This window comes from Lathyrus oleraceus, chromosome 3 (assembly GCF_024323335.1).
Source record: "Lathyrus oleraceus cultivar Zhongwan6 chromosome 3, CAAS_Psat_ZW6_1.0, whole genome shotgun sequence".
NCBI lineage: Eukaryota > Viridiplantae > Streptophyta > Magnoliopsida > Fabales > Fabaceae > Lathyrus > Lathyrus oleraceus.
In genome coordinates this window covers 437,471,952-437,484,739 of record NC_066581.1, presented here as the reverse complement: position 1 = coordinate 437,484,739, position 12,788 = coordinate 437,471,952, and positions in this window count along the sequence as shown.

The window sequence follows — 12,788 nt, the reverse complement described above, 5'->3', positions numbered from 1 at the left end:
GTTTAAGGTTTGTGTCCCAAGGAAACCCTAATTCATTTGTGTACCAAGTGTGCCTTGCTCATGAAGCAACCTCAGCCCACGGTCAAATAAAATCAAGGGAAGTTCTTTAATTCATCATTTCATTCATATTTGAACTTATTTGAGTGTCCTCAATCATCAATTCATCAAGATATGAGTTGTGGACTTGAGAAGTTGATCAGTCAATTCATCTGACTATTTTGAAATGCACTGAGACCTAACTTTTTGTGTGTTGGTCAAATGGAGATTATCCCAAGAGAAAACATGTTCTTAAGGACAATATGAACAACTTTCAGGTTCATCAAAATTGGATTTAAAGCATGGAAGGTCATCATCCATTCCAAGACATTATACGTCATTTTGACTGAAACCCTAATTTTGGGTCAACTTCCCAAGAACATAACTCATTCATTTTTTATGATTTTGAGGTGGAACCAAATGCATTGGAAATATTATTGTGTCTACTTAAAAAGTTATGTTGAACAAAATTTCATAATCTCAAAATAAATACATGTGATAATGCAAAACATTATAGGTCACTTTGGGCCAAATGCATTGAAATGAAAAAAAGTCCAACTTCAAGTGCCCATAACTTCTTCATTAAAAATCCAAATGATGAAAAATTTAATTCCAAATTGATTGTCTTGAAAATATATACAACTTTCATGTCGAAGGTTTTATCATTTGGAGCTTACATCATTAAGACAGAAGTGCTTGAATATTGGCCAAATTTGGAAACTTCACTTTTGCATGTTTTGCACCCTATACTTTAAACTCAGAATTCACTAATTTCTAAGGCCCAATTGAAATTTTGATCAACATATCATTTGTTCCTTATGCAATAAGCTTTCTAACCATTACTCATGAGGTAGCATTTGGAGTTTGGAAGCACCATTTTCGAAGACATGAAGATTGAATGCATTTTGTGAAATTCCATTCAAATTGCCATGCCTGAGCTGTTTATACTTAATGTACACGTCCATTTGCAATCCACATGAACTCAGCAGCTTGTTTTAGTCTTCATTGGGCTTTCCACATGATCACACAAGCCCATGCAATGAAAAATCCATTTGCCATGCACACGAGTAAACTCATGCACTCAGCCATTTCCAGCTATAAATACATGTGATATGCTTCATAGTTCTTCAACCTAAAGGCGCCTGAAATGCTGCAAGAGTGAATCCCTAACCATACCAAAGGAACTAAGTTCATATTTCTTCAAAAATTCATATCTGAAATTCAATTGCATTTGGTTGAATTTTCATATCTAAAGTTCCTAAACCTTCATCATTTGATCCATTGAAGTTCTGTTTTGCAAAAGGAACCAAGGAAAGAGACTCAAAGCTTCACAATCCAAAGGTTTTGATCAACTGTTTTTTGCTTCGAATCTCTTTATGCTTTGATCCATTGGCCTTGATAATGTGTTGTCTGAAGTCCTTTCTATAGAGGCATCATTATTGTATGCTTAATTGTTGAAATCGAGCAAGTTCATGACAAACACCATCAACCTTCCATCTCTGATTTCTCTCTTAATAGGAATCTAGAGTGGAAGTGAGTGGTATAGGAGTGATGTACATCACTTCACCTTTCGAACGGTGCTTGATTCGTCCATTTTAGTGAGCATTTGAATCTCTGAATTATTTTGCCTTCGCCGGAGCTCACCGGAGAAGACGGTGGCGCTGGCCACCGTCTCATTGCCAGATTGTATCTGGACCGTTTGATCACTTTCCCAAATTGAATCATGGCCTTTGTTTGTTATGACTTTTTTAAATGCACTGTGTGACGCGTTTGACTAAGACATTTGGTAGCCGCGCGCTTGAGATCCATCTGATCTGCCAGGTCAATTAATGAACTGGATCCAATGCCTCTCCTTTTTTCTGATTTTTCTAATTTCCATTTTATTTCTTTTATTTCATTTTATTTCAAAAATTCATAACTCTCTCATTTTAATTCCAAAAAATATGGGACCAATTGCATTATTTCTCTTTTTAATTCTAGTTTCTAAAACTGATTTTTAAAATTTTTTATTTTATCGTTTGATATTTTTTGTGAATTTTCTCTTTTCTGGTTATTTTTAATTCATTTTAAATAGTTTTTGATATTCAAAAAATACAAAAATATTTTCTCAACCTATTTGAATGATGATGGATCTATGAAAAAATATTCTCATCAATTTTTTAATTGATTTGAGATTTATTTGAGATTTTAGTTCAATTAGGTTATTTTTATTCATTTTTAATTGATTAAAAATAGTTTCTGACTTTTAAAAATGCTGAAATTTTTTGTCAAACTTTGTTTGACCTTGTTGAACTTGGGATAATTCACTTGGACTTTCCAAAGTTGATTTGAAGTGATTTTGAAGTTTGACCTTTCTTTAATATTTTAATTCAAGTTTATTTTCAAATATTAAAAATGCCAAAGATACTTTGTTTATTTCTTGACTTCCAATCTTCATCCCACTTCTGTTTTTGATTGTTTGACCATGATCCTCAATGTCTTTGGTCAACTCTTAATAGATTGGTACATTCCATTTCATTCCATGCGCTTTAATTCTTCATCTCCATTATTCATCTTCATCTTCTTCTTCTTCTTTTCTTTTGTATCAATGAGTTAAAGGTTGATAAGTTAGCATTGATTAGGGAGGTCTAATCTTCCTTGATTCAAATCTAATTCATCTTGATCAATTGATCAAGTGAATGACTTTGCATTAAGGATAGATTGCTTCCTAAATCATGCAAAGAACTTAAACCAATACAAGATCATTTCTCTTCTTCTTTTTGGCATGGAAAGTTGTTGGAACTTGGTTCACTAATCAAGACTTCTAACTTGTGTTCTTGCCTACATTATTATTGACCGGCCTCAGATAGTTGTGACTTACACATAAGTCCAATTACGATTGCTTAACATAGCGCTAAATTTGTCTTATGGCACACTAACTACTAACATTAACCATTAACCATTAACATTTACTTCTTGCACTTTACTTTTATGCAATTTATTATCCTTATACATATTATTCATTTGCTTTTCCTTTTGCTCACTTGAGCACATGTTTATGTTAATGCAATTTGCCTTTTGCTCACTTGAGCACATAATTGTGTATATATCATTGTGTTTATGTTTTGATTGTTGTTGACCAAATGCAAAGAAATGGACAAATGGACTTAGACTTTAGGACTCTCCCTATGCAAATTTGGAGTCAAAGAGCAACTAGGCATTGGGCCTTTAAAATGCTATAAAAGTCAAAGAGCAACTAGGCATTGGGCCTTTAGAATGCTATAAATGTTGAAAAGGACTTTGAAAGGACCAATCTCTAAAACTCCTTCTTGTTCATTCTTGATTGTTTGATGGAACTTTTTAATGTGTGTGTTCTTGTGCTAGGGATCCCAACATTGAGCCTAAGTGAGGAACCATTGCCATGAGCTTTTAAGAGAGAGAGATCCAAGAGCCATTGAGGAACTTTCCAAGAGCTAACTTGATTGTTGATTGTTTGAGCTTACTATTATTTTGCTTGCATATTCCAATGGTTGGGAGCTACTTGGATCATCAATATGATCTCAAGAGAGGAACTCCATTTGTGGTCTTGTTCTCTTATCCCTCACCTCTTGTATGATTAGGACTTTAGCCATTCTTCTTCTTCCCTCCAATCTAACCCAAGCCAAAACTTTTGTGCAAACATTTAACATTTGTTTTCAAACATTAGAAACCTAAGCCTTATGCTTTTGATTTTCAAACTTTCTTTTCTTAACACTTATTTTGAATTGAACTTCTAAATCAACTTTGACCATTTTGTGCATACTTTTCATTGGTAAATATAACCCATTCAAATGTCTTTTTGTGGTTTCAATGGCCACTTTCTTAATCAAACTTTTTCATAACCTTTAGCTATTAGGTTTAAGTTATCCTTGAGGTATATGTAATGCTCACCTATATCCTTAGTGATGGACAATGAGCCTTCCATGCTTATTATTGGGTTAACCCCTCACTAGCATGTTGAAGCTATCCTCACATGGTGTATTTGTGGTTTTAGGTTGAGTTTTCTCCCTTGGATAACAAAAGACCTTAAGGCTTTTGAACCAATCAATTCACCCACTCATTTTGAGATTTTTACCCCGAACTACGAGGTTTTGATCCTAATCTTTTTTAAGATGGTACGTAGGTAATGGGTTTATCCATCCAAACACAAAAATGTAAATAAACTTGTATATTCTATTCTCATCTTTTCAATCATGTTCGCACAAATAAATTTTCACAAAATACCAATCTTACAACAAATATGAAAAGGGCTCCCTAGGAGTACCTAGGATGTTTTGGGTGCTTAAAACCTTCCCATTGCATAACCAACCCCCTTACCCAGATCTCTGACATTTTTACTAGTTTTTGATTCGATAAAACTTTTAGGTTTTTGTTCACTTTCTAACCATTCCTTTGGATAAATAGAAGTGTGGTGGCGACTCGACTTGTATGGTTTACCTTAGACTTAGTCAATATCTCTAATGGTAACGAATACCCCGCTACACTTTTATTTTCAAAAATTCATTAAAAATTCATTTGAAGTCAGAAAAATATGAGACCAATTCCAAAAAATTTCTTGAAAAATCTAGTTCCATATTATGATTTATAATTATTTTTGTGACTTCATTTGATATTTTTTATGAATTACTTGGTTTTTAATGGTTTTAATTCATTTTAAAATACTTTCTGACTTTTAAAAAATCCAAAAATATTTTCATAGCATCTATAGATCATGATAAGTTAATGAAAAATAGTCTCAATAATTTCTTGATTGTTTTGAGATTATTTGAGATTTTAATTCATATTGTGCTATTTTTAATTGTTTTTTAATTACTTTCTGATTTCAAAAATTTGTGAGAAAATTAGTCAAAGTTTGTTTGACTATGTTGAACCTATGAGAATTTAATTGGACTTTTTGAAGTTGCTTTGAATTAAATTTGAGGTTCCTTTTGGTTTGTTTATTTTTTATTTGCATTTTATTTTAATTCAAAAAATGCCAAAAAAGTATCATTGACTTATTGACTTTTTATATTGATTTCTCTTCTGTTTGGTGTTGATTGAGGTTGAATTGATTCAACTTTGATCAAATTCATTGGATCTTGTGGTTTGAAAGTCCTTATGGATCATCACTTAGAAAGATGAATGAATTTGATCAAGGATGAGTTATCCCTTGATCAATTGGGATTGTTTGTTGACTTCTTACCCCTCCCTTTCATCTTCATCCCTTTCTTTTCATCAATGGCCAATGAGTTAAAGTCTTGAGGTTGGTCTTGACAAATGGGAAGTTTAACCTTCTTTGATCCAAACCAAACTCAACTTTATCCAAGATCAAGTGAGTTATTTTGTGTCAAAGATAGGTTGCTTCTTGGTCAAGCAAATAACCAAAAGTCAATACAAGGCCCTTCCCTTTTTGTTTGGCATGGCAAGTTTATGGAGCTTGGCTTACTAGTCATGATGTCTAACATGTGTTCTTTGTCTATATTCTTATTGACCGGCCTTAGATAGGTGTGACTACTACATTAGTCCACTTACGATTGCTTAACATAGCGCTACATTGTCTCATGACAAGCTAACATAACGTTACTAACTACTAACTTTAATTTGAGTTGTTAATTTCTTGCCATTTACTTTTATTGTCATTTATTTATTGCTCATTATTCATATTAATTTTCATCTTTGCTCACTTGAGCACATATTTTATGCTTATGTCATTCTCCTTTTGCTCATTTGAGCCCATTATTATATATAAATATATTTCTATTTTGTGTTGTTTGTGTTTGTTTGATGTGAACCAAATGCAAAAGGAGAAAGGACTTAGAACTAGGATTTACCCATGCTTAAAGGAGTTCAAGAGCAACTAGGCCTCATGCCTTTAGAATGCAAATTTGTTGAAGAGCAACTAGGCCTCATGCCTTTAGAATGCTAAAATTCAAAGTTGACCTCAAAAGGACTTCTCCTCCAAACTTTTTCTTTGTCCATTCCCTTTATTGTGTTGTGAACTTTTTGATGTTTGCTTGTGTGTGATAGGGATCCCATCTTGATATTATGAAAAGAGGACCATTGTCATGACTATCCAAGTTAAGAGCCAATCCAAGTGGAGATCCTAGAAGCTTAAATTCAATTTATTTATTTCTTCTTTGTGTGATAAGTCCAAAGGAAAGGAGCATCTTGAGTCATCTCTATGACTCCAAGAAAAGGAACTCCAAGGGTTTTATCTTTCCCCTCTTATCTTTGTTTTCTTTAGGAATAGCCCTTCTTCTCTTCTCCCCACTCTAACCAAGCCAAAAATCATTTTCAAAACTTTGACTTTGTTTCAAATTAGAAACCTAGGCCTTAAGCCTTTGACTTTTTCCAAATCATTTTCATCAATACGCATTGTGAATAAATGTTAATCCCACTTTGACTTCATTTTGTAAATAAACTTAATTTGTAAATATAACCCACTTCAAGTTGTTTTGTGGTTCCAATGACCATTTATTAAAACCTTTTCATAAAACATTAGTCATAGGTTTGAGTTATCATAGTGGTTGATATAAATATCACCTCATCCTTAGTGTTGGATTATAAGCCTTCCATGCTTATTATAGGGTTAACCCCTCACTAGCATGTTGAAGTCTTCCTCACATGGTGGATTGTTGGTTTAGGTTGAGTTTTCTCCCTTTGATAACAAAAGACCTTAAGGATCTTGATTAAAATCAATTCACCAATCTTTGAGATTTTTTACCCTGAACTACAAGGTTTTGATCCTCCTTTGTGATGGTCCGTAGGCAATGGGTTCATCCATTCAAACAACAATTTTTTTAAATATAATCTATTCTCTTCTCATCCCCCCAATCTTTTGAAAATCTTTTCACAAATACCAACCTACAACACATATTTGCAAAAAGGGTCCCCTTAGAGTACTAAGGATGTTTTGGGTGCGTAAAACCTTCCCATTTCATAACCAACCCCCTTACCTAGATCTCTGACATTTTAATTAGTTTTTGATTTGAAAAATTTCTTACTTGCCTTTTGTTCGCTTTTTAGCCTTTCCTTTGGACAAATAAAAGTGCGGTGGCGACTCGAATTGTATGTTGACTTTTGGTTTAGTCAATAAACCTAAAGGTAACGAAAACCCCGCTACAGAAAAGTGGCGACTCTGCTAGGGAGCGCTTATTGTTGTCGTGGGTTTAGCCTACTTTTTGCTTATATGAGTTGTATGTTTATATTTATTTGTGACATATTTTTGTGCAAATTTAGGATGAATGTATTGTTTGTAATGTATGAATTGCTTGATATATTAATTGCTTGTATGCTTGGTGGTTTCCTGTGAGATGAGTTCTATACCCAAACTCGAGTGCACTTATGATAGGAGAATGGCATAATCTTGTTGACTTGTGTGGAGTTATTCCTTAACAAGTTAATTTGCAAGTCCATTCACTTGGTGGAGGTTTTTATTGGGATCACTAATGTCACACGAGTAGTCGTGGTTAGGCATTAATCTTTCCAATATGAGCCCTAGAAGCCAAGGACCTTAGATACCTAGCCCATCTTGGCATATTTTAGGACGTAGTGCGAAGGTCGTTCAAGTGTAAGACTTGATACGATTGTTACATGATACTACACTCATAAGAGTCCCTCTTGAGAATATTTTTGGAAGACGAGTAGTCGTTTTATCCGAAATATCTGAAAGATAGGATGATGACTATGGGAACATTTTAGAACATGATTGTCAGGTTTAACCATAGTACACTCCCGTTGGGTGGTTCTTAACCGAGACTCCATGCTCGTGACTTACAACAAACCCGTGATTCGTGATCGATCCGTTCTCGTATATCCTCAATATCAATGGAACTTGGGTGTTGATAAGGTGTAAACCATAATCCACCAAAATGGATGATTGATATTGACGATGACTTGAGCCATCCCGTGACCTTTGTGCGGTGTGACTTGCTTGATCCTTGAGTGTGTTTGTTGTATCCATGCATTCATCCGTATTCATGTCATCAACAATAAATATTTTACAAGGAACTTAAGAGGTCCATTTGCAAATTTTGATACATGGATAAGCAAAGAAGGAATACGAAGAAGTACAGTTTCAGACAACCCGACTTGAAAGAGTTAAGGCGTCTGACATCTTATGTATTAGAGCCCTTGGAGTTCAAAGCTTGCCATGGGAAGCTTATATCTATTCTTTCTACTAAGGTGGATGAGGGTATGATGAGTGTGTTGGTGCAGTTCTACGATCCTTTGTATCGGTGCTTCACTTTTCTGGATTTCCAGCTTTTGCCTACATTAGAGGAGTATGCTTATCATGTGGGTATACATATTCTTGACCAATTGTCGTTCAGTGGTTTGGAGAAGATTCCGTCTTCCCAAGAGATTACTGATATGCTTCACATGGAGGTATCTGACATTGTTGCCAATATGACTACCAAGGGTGGAATTCAAGGTGTCCCGTCTGATTTTCTGATTGCCAAAGCTACCTTATTTGGGAAGGCCATGAGTAAGGAAGCTTTTGAAGCCATATTTTTACTCCTCATCTACGGCTAGTGTTGTTTCCCAACATCGACAATTTCGTGGATGTGAACGCTATTAGGACTTTCTCTTCTCTTAATCTTGTTCCGACTCTGTTGGGTGACACTTATATCCTTTTGCATATGAGGAATGCAAAGGGAGGTGGTTCCATTGTGTGATGTCTGCCTCTGTTGTACAAGTGGTTTATTTCGCACTTGCCTCAGACGCTTGCCTTCAAGGAGAACAAAGGATGTCTACGGTGGTCCACGAGACTTATGTCTCTCACTAATGATGATATCTTTTGGTACAATCGTGTTTATGATGGTGTTCAGATTATTGAATCTTGTGGTGAGTTCTCCAATGTACCTCTTCTTGGTACATATGGTGGAATTAACTACAACCCCGCTTTGGCTCGCCGCCAGCTTGGGTTCCCCTTAAAGGATAAACCTAACAACATTTCGTTGGAAGGCTTATTCTTTCAAGAGCGTAAAGATCCCCAAAACTTGAAGGATAGGACGGTCCGCGCCTGGCACAAGGTTCATAGGAAATGGAGGAATGAGCTTGGTCCGAAGAATTGTGTTGCTTTGGAACCTTACACTTCTTGGGTAAGGAAGAGAGCCCTCGAGTACCGCATGCCGTACGAATATCCGAGACCTACCCCTATGATTATGGTTGGGCCTTCAACCCTCCCTAATCAAGGTGTATACGAGTTGAGAGACGAAGACCGTTAGCGTGCTTGGGTTCGTGAGCGTGAGGAGCTTCTTCAGCAGCTTAAGGATAAGGATGCGATGATAGAATTTCTAGAGCATCAGGTTATTGATGAACCCGATGATGTGGTTACTTCTCTCCTTCCTCACTCGTCTCGGTTTTGGAAAAAGAGATATGATCAGCTCGCTAAGGAGAAGGCCGACATGGAAGCAACTTATGAGAGAGAGGTGAAGAGGCTTCGTGCGACGTATCTTCCGATCTCAAAGGCTTTGGACGATTGTTTCTAGGGATCCATAGGATGTTTATCCTCCTTTTCTCTTGTATTATATTTGGTTACCAAGATTGTACTACTTCTTTGGTGTAAAAAAATTCCAAATATTATATTGCTATGAGTGTTCCATATATGTCTTAAAAAGTTCAATATTTTCAAACATTTGCAAATAGATCTTTATAAAGTTCCTCTGATAAAAAAAATCATAAGCACGAGCATTGCATGCATCATATGCATAAGTAGGTTTTGGTTCTGAGCTCCTGATACGGTGGTCTAACTCTTTGCTCTTCACTTATTTTGAAGACAAGCTGACGCACCGGTACAACACCCGAGAAAATAATCAGAAGATCATGGAACACCTTGAGCAAGAGAACAGAGATCTGAAAGAGGAGATTGTCAGGCTGACTGCCATGATGGAGTCAGTCCTTGTTGCGCAAAGTCAAGCTTTTCCAACTCCTGCAACTCCTCTCGCGAGGACAGTCATCTCTAAAGTGGTTACCTCAACAGTGCCTGCTACCACCGCCCATTTCGCTCCTAGTCTGCCTGCTGGATTCCCTTAGGGAATGCCATCTAATTTCGTGCCAGATGGTTTCGCTCCCACTTTTGCTTCTATGCCAGCATCTAGCACGGTCATGTCCGTGCCACCTCCCGTTGTGCACACTTTGCCGTGCGTTGATGACACCATATATCACTCCGATCCATCTGAGGGCCCGGAAGTGTATGAAAAGATGGATGAGATGAAGGATCAATTCCTTGAGCTGTGCAAGGAACTAAAAACACTGAGAGGCAAAGATCTATTTGGGAAGAGTGTTGTTGAACTGTGCTTGGTGCCCAACGTGAAGATCCCAGTCAAATTCAAAGTGCCTGACTTTGAGAACTACAATGGAAACACGTGTCCACTCAGTCATCTTGTGATGTATGCCTGCAAGATGTCGACCCAAACAGATAATGATCAACTGCTGATTCACTACTTTCAGTATAGCCTGACAAGTGCTGTGCTCCGTTGGTATATGGGGCTAGAAAGTGCAAGCATCCGTACTTTCAGTGATCTAGGAGAGGCTTTTGTGAAACAATATAAATACAACGTGGATATGGCTCCGGACAGAGATCAATTGAGGGAAATGTCCCAAAAAGAAAAAGAAACCTTCAAGGAATACGCCCAGAGGTGGAGGGAATTGGCAGCTCAGATAGTGCCACCCTTGGAGGAGAAGGAGATGACAAAGATCTTTCTGAATACTTTGAGCTCTTTCTACTATGAGCGTATGATTGCTAGTGCTCCCTCGGACTTTACCGAAATGGTAAATATGGGGATGAGGCTAGAAGAGGGAGTTTGAGAAGGATGGTTGTCCCTTGATGATAATTCGACAAAGAAGTATGGAGGATTTTCCAGGAAGAAGGAAGGGGAGACTCATGCTGTTTCTTCCCATATCAAGAGAAGACCCTCTGTGAGGAGGAAAGAAGTCCGACCAGCTGTTAACCAACACCAGGTGGTTCATATAGCACCTGCTTTCAAAGAAGTTCAACAACCACAACAACAACATCATCAACAACAACAGGCTTACCAGCCTCGCAACAACAACAACAACAACACCAGCAACTATGAGAGGAATAGGGTGACTTTTGACCCGATTCCTATGACCTATGCTGAACTTTATCCTTCCTTGATCGATAGGAAGTTGATAACTCCACGAGACCTCCTGTTGTGCCAGCCAATCCTCAATGGTGGTGCAAGCTCGGACTTCACTGTGTGTATCATTCCGGTGCTCCCGGATATGACGTGGAGAATTGCTTTCCGTTGAAGACCAAGGTGCAAGACCTTGTGAGGAGTGGGATACAATTCTTTGAGGATGTAGGCGCGAATGTGAAGAAGAACCCATTGCCCGAGCATGGGAAGGCAGCTATCGATATGGTTCAGGGGTGCCCTGGCAAATACAAAGTCCTCTATGTGAATGACATAAGGCAGTCCTTAGTAGAGATGCATAGGCTGTTGTGTGAGCACAATCACTATGAGCATGATCATGATAGGTGCCAGGTGTGCACTATCAATGAAAGAGGATGCCGCAAAGTAAGAAGAGACATCTAAGAGATGCTAGACCAAGGGATGATTGAGATACTTCAAAATCGTAATGAGGATGAAGTTGATGTTATCACCCCAGTGTTCAAAATTCCTGATCCTGTTCTCATTAAGTATGATGGCAGCAAGAAGAAAGTGGTGCCAACTCTTGTGATCAAGCCAACGGGCCCTATCCCGTATGTGTCAGACAAAGCAGTTTTGTACCGTTATAATATTGTTATGCTGGAAGATGGGAAGGAGGCGTCGTTGCCCTCAACCTCCGTTGTAAGCATTTCTGATGTTAGTGGAGTGACCCGTAGTGGTCGTGTTTCTCGGCTCAGCCGAAATCCAAGAAGACGTCGTGAAGAAAGATATTGTTAATCCTGCTGGTCCCGTGCGGACTTCTTCTTCAAATCATTCTATTCCTGTTGTGAAGGGTGTTGACCCTGTTGTTGTCAAATTTGTTAAAGATCCTATCCTGGTTGGCCAGTCTGGCATGTCAAAAGAGGATGGTGATGAGATGTTGAGGCTCATCAACAGGAGTGAGTACAATGTTGTGGAGCAGTTGCTTCAAACTCCATCAAAGATATATGCCATATCTTTGTTGATGAATTCAGAACCACACCGCGAAGCATTGCAGAGGGTGTTGGACGTGGCATACGTGGATCACGATGTCACGATTGAACAGTTTGATAACATTGTTGCAAATATGCCTGCAACAATTTGAGCTTCTGTGATGATGATCTTCCCGAGGAGGGAAAAGACCATAATTTGGCCTTACATATCTCTATGAACTGTAAAAACGATGCCCTGTCCAATATGTTGGTGGACACAGGGTCATCACTTAATGTATTGCCAAAGTCCACTCTCGCCAAGCTTTCATATCAGGGGCCTCCCATGATGTAGAGTGGAGTGGTAGTAAAAGCTTTTGATGGATCGCGCAAGACCGTGATCGGTGAATTAGACCTCCTGATCAAGATTGGACATAGTGATTTCCAGATCACTTTCCAAGTTATGGACATACATTCGTCATACAACTGTTTGCTTGGTGACCATGGATTCACGAGGCAGGTGTTGTGACATCCACCCTACACCAAAAGTTGAAGTTCGTTAACAACAAAAAGTTGGTGGTGATAGGGGGAGAAAAGGCTCTCTTGGTCAGCCATTTATCTTCCTTTTCCTACATCGATGCTGAGGATGAGGTTGGAACTCTGTTCCAAGCCTTAT